Source organism: Tachypleus tridentatus, chromosome 5, assembly GCF_004210375.1.
Source record: "Tachypleus tridentatus isolate NWPU-2018 chromosome 5, ASM421037v1, whole genome shotgun sequence".
Taxonomy (NCBI): domain Eukaryota; kingdom Metazoa; phylum Arthropoda; class Merostomata; order Xiphosura; family Limulidae; genus Tachypleus; species Tachypleus tridentatus.
Genome location: NC_134829.1, coordinates 49,689,610 through 49,695,030, shown reverse-complemented (window position 1 = coordinate 49,695,030; position 5,421 = coordinate 49,689,610).

Sequence of the window (5,421 nt, the reverse complement as noted above, 5' to 3'; positions counted from 1 at the left end):
TAGCTAGTCATAACCACCTACCGCCAACTCTTGGGCTACTCTTTTACCCACAAATAGTGGGATTGACGTCACATTATAAAGCCTCTACGGCTGAAATAGCGAGCATGTTTGGTGCGACGGGGATTCGAACCTGAGACCCTCGGATTACGAGTCGAACGCCTTAACCCGCCCAGCCATGTCGGGCCTTAATATTTTATCAAATACTTTAATAAACGCTGAAGAAATATATCCGACATTTTAGTAAGATTCGTATTATTAGGTAAAAATATTATAAATATCGTTATGAGTACTTTATGACTTGTAGATAATGTATAATTCTGTAATGTATTATTTGTAGTCTAGACCTGAAGAATTTGGCGACGTTAAGCAGATATGCGCATGCGTATTCAAAAATAGGTCTGATATATGAGTTTTAATTATTTTTAGAATACCTATCTATGCAATTGATAACAAACTTTCTTACGTTAGCTAGTCATAACCACCTACCGCCAACTCTTGGGCTACTCTTTTACCCACAAATAGTGGGATTGACGTCACATTATAAATGTCGTTATGAGTACTTTATGACTTGTAGATAATGTATAATTCTGTAATGTATTATTTGTAGTCTAGACCTGAAGAATTTGGCGACGTTAAGCAGATATGCGCATGCGTATTCAAAAATAGGTCTGATATATGAGTTTTAATTATTTTTAGAATACCTATCTATTCAATTGATAACAAACTTTCTTACGTTGTTACCTCTCTATGACTCATAGGGAAACCCGCAGACTTACCAAACTTTCTTACATTGTTACCTCTCTTTGACTCATAGGGAAATCCGCAGGCTTATCAAACGTTCTTACGTTGTTACCTCTCATTGACTCATAGGGAAATCCGCAGGCTTACCAAACTTTCTTATATTGTTACCTCTCATTGACTCATAGGGAAATTCGCAGACTTACAAAACTTTCTTACATTGTTACCTCTCTTTGACTCATAGGGAAATCCACAGGCTTACCAAACTTTCTTACATTGTTACCTCTCTTTGACTCATAGGGAAATCCGCAGACTTACCAAACTTTCTTACATTGTTACCTCTCTTTGACTCATAGGGAAATTTGCAGGCTTACAAAACTTTCTTACATTGTTACCTCTCTTTGACTCATAGGGAAATCCACAGGCTTACCAAACTTTCTTACATTGTTACCTCTCTTTGACTCATAGGGAAATCCGCAGACTTACCAAACTTTCTTACATTGTTACCTCTCTTTGACTCATAGGGAAATCCGCAGGCTTATCAAACGTTCTTACATTGTTACCTCTCTTTGACTCATAGGGAAATCCGCAGACTTACCAAACTTTCTTACATTGTTACCTCTCTTTGACTCATAGGGAAATCCGCAGACTTACCAAACTTTCTTACGTTGTTACCTCTCATTGACTCATAGGGAAATCCGCAGGCTTACCAAACTTTCTTATATTGTTACCTCTCATTGACTCATATGGAAATCCGCAAGCTTACCAAACGTGCTTTTGTTGTTACCTTTCATTGATTCAGAGGTAAACCTGCAGACTTATCACGCGAAGATTTTGGTTTTATTACCAAATGTAGACATAGCGGAGATACGCTGTTGTATATTTCTATGTTTAAATACTGCAAACCCAAACCAATCTGATGTGGTTTAATCTTTTCCTAAATTTCTAAATTTGTTTTAATGCTATCAATATGATTAGATCAAGTGAGACTCATATGATGTGTGAATTTCCCACTGTCCCTCCGGAGGGGTGACAAGAGAATATTAATAAAAACGACATTCCGAAAGTTGCATGTTGCTTACATGGCTAACCCCCCTCCCCCCGGGGTACTTGCTCAGAAGTAAGATACTTCTAGTTAATATTTTCCACGTTAATTCTAGCACTTTCATTATCTAAAAAGCTAGTGAGTCAGCGAATAATACCTCTCTTTAGTTCCATCAGTGACGTTTGAAACTTGGAGCTATTGTGTCCTGTATTATTGAAAGTTCCATCAGTGACGTTTAAAACTTGGAGCTGTTGTGTCTTGTGTTGTTGAAAGTTCCATCAGTGACGTTTGAAACTTGGAGCTATTGTGCCCTGTATAATTGAAAGTTCCATCAGTGACGTTTAAAACTTGGAGCTATTGTGTCCTGTATTATTGAAAGTTCCATCAGTGACGTTTAAAACTTGGAGCTGTTGTGTCTTGTGTTGTTGAAAGTTCCATCAGTGACGTTTGAAACTTGGAGCTATTGCGTCCTGTATTATTGAAAGTTCCATCAGTGACGTTTAAAACTTGGAACTATTGTGTCCTGTATTATTGAAAGTTCCATCAGTGACGTTTGAAACTTGGAGCTGTTGTGGCTTGTGTTGTTGAAAGTTCCATCAGTGACGTTTGAAACTTGGAGCTGTTGTGTCTTGTGTTGTTGAAAGTTCCATCAGTGACGTTTGAAACTTAGAGCTATTGCGTCCTGTATTATTGAAAGTTCCATCAGTGACGTTTAAAACTTGGAGCTATTGTGTCCTGTATTATTGAAAGTTCCATCAGTGACGTTTAAAACTTGGAGCTATTGTACCCTGTATAATTGAAATTTCCATCAGTGACGTTTGAAACTTGGAACTATTGCGTCCTGTATTATTGAAAGTTCCTTCAGTGACGTTTGAATACTAGAGATCATATTAACATGAAATAGTATTAGTTAATTATATTCATTTATTAGAAATTTGGTGCCCCTGTAGTAAAGCTAAGTACTAACAACAATAAAAATTGATACCCTCTGGGAGATACAAACTTTGTGTAACTTTACCCTTTACAAAATACAATTAATAAAATGTTTTATTAGTAGATTTACATCTACTCACATTGTTATATAAGAAATAAACTAAATAACATTTAAAGGCAGGTTTTGGTTTAAAAATAAGACTATTTATTATTTCTTACTGAAAAGTTTTATCTTTTAAAGTGCACGTTTATAATAATTAAAGGCGATGCGACAGTCACAGCAAATACGTCATCAAATAAATTCTATTTGTTTAGTGTGTAAATAATTTAACCTTACCATAAAACATATGGTTTTAAAGTAAAGGATATAAAGTCTTGCTGCTATCCGTATCAAATAAACCTTTTCTCCTATCCTTAACGAGAGACGCCACATTATTTTGTGGATAGGCCAAACTGAAGCAAGTTTGCCAATTAAATTCTTACAACTATCCTCTGTACAGGGCCCAGTGTCGTTATGTAGCAGGTTTATAAAATAAATTCTTACAACTATCCTCTGTACAGGGCCCAGTGTCGTTATGTAGCAGGTTTATAAAATAAATTCTTACAACTATCCTCTGTTCAGGGCCCAGTGTCGTAATGTAGCAGGTTTATAAAATTAAATTCTTACAACTATCCTCTGTACAGGGCCCAGTGTCGTTATGTAGCAGGTTTATAAAATAAATTCTTACAACTATCCTCTGTTCAGGGCCCAGTGTCGTAATGTAGCAGGTTTATAAAATTAAATTATTACAACTATCCTCTGTACAGGGCCCAGTGTCGTTATGTAGCAGGTTTATAAAATAAATTCTTACAACTATCCTCTGTACAGGGCCCAGTGTCGTTATGTAGCAGGTTTATAAAATAAATTCTTACAACTATCCTCTGTACAGGGCCCAGTGTCGTTATGTAGCAGGTTTATAAAATAAATTCTTACAACTATCCTCTGTTCAGGGCCCAGTGTCGTAATGTAGCAGGTTTATAAAATTAAATTCTTACAACTATCCTCTGTACAGGGCCCAGTGTCGTTATGTAGTAGGTTTATAAAATAAATTCTTACAACTATCCTCTGTACAGGGCCCAGTGTCGTTATGTAGTAGGTTTATAAAATAAATTCTTACAACTATCCTCTGTTCAGGGCCCAGTGTCGTAATGTAGCAGGTTTATAAAATAAATTCTTACAACTATCCTCTGTTCAGGGCCCAGTGTCGTTATGTAGCAGGTTTACAAAATAAATTCTTACAACTATCCTCTGTACAGGATAAAAAAAAAGTTAACACTTAACTTATATTAAATGACAAGATTATTCAGGTAAAACGTCACATTCTATCTCGAGGTAAGTGGTTACCATAACAACAATCCATTATCATTATGTAAACATAAATTGTGACAAATGTCACGAACGACATAAGTTCGTATCAACTAGATCAACTTAAACGCATGTATTTTTCTAGTTTCAACTATAATTGAGACACAGTTTGTAGCTTACCAGGTTTTACTGTCTTAGTATTTAAAATATTTACTTTTCAAATATATTTTATTAATAAAACACACTTATTTTTTTTAACAGTTAATAGGTCCGTCTAGCTTAAAATACACAAATACTGGTACAAAGATTAGTATTGGATAAAAAAGCCCGCTAGTATTGGATATATTTGATGTATTATAATATGTTATACTTTGTTTCTGCTCACAAATTCTTAGGATTATAACTAAAACATTGTTTATACAAGCTATATAAACTAACTGTAGATAGATCATATTGGCAAAAAACAAATTTTAGTCACACACGTCAGTGATCCTATAGAAAGTCATATCTTATTTCTAGATGAGTGGTTACCATAACAACAGTCCCTTATCATTAAATAAATGTATAATGTGGCACATGTAAGGGACAACAGCATATACAAACAACCTTAAACTTTGTAGACAAACGTCCACAAGGTCAGAACGATAGATATAGTTATGTAAATATTTACTAAAACAATTACACACATTTTGCTTCTGTAAAATAACTATCACTAGATATATGGATCTGTGTTCATGGACGGACTTCGTTTTTTTTTTCTTTCAAGAACAAATTAGTTTTCTTACTGGACTAGAACCTTGCATTGTTTTAGAGATTCAGTCAGATGTGGAAACAGAAGATATGAGTATATTTAATGATAGAAACAGAAGAGTTAGTTGGTTGTACTAAAGCACATATTTACTTAATGGACTATCTGTGCTCTGGCCACCACCGATATTAAAACAGTTTCTGAGTCGTAAGGCCGCAGACATGCCGCTGTGTCACTGGAGAGCAGGAAACAGAAGAGATGACAGTGTTTAATGACACATGTTCATGTTGTGGTAACATGAACAACTACGTTCGGGTTGTGGTTTATAGTAGAACAGTATAATTACATTATTTGTTTCACAACAAGCATGGCAGGAATATAATATAATAGTTTATACTGTATAACAAATGGATGTATTGTTGTTGATGAGAGGAAGGGAAGATAGAAAAATAATTATTACAAGAAGCAACAGAAACACAAGATAACTTACAGTTCAGTTGTCTTTCCTGATCAAACACCTGTAGGCTTAGTTTAAACAACATTAGTGCTTTAATACAGTAAAGAAGTGGATCAAGTTATGTTACGAGAATTGAAACACAAATAAAAAAGTCT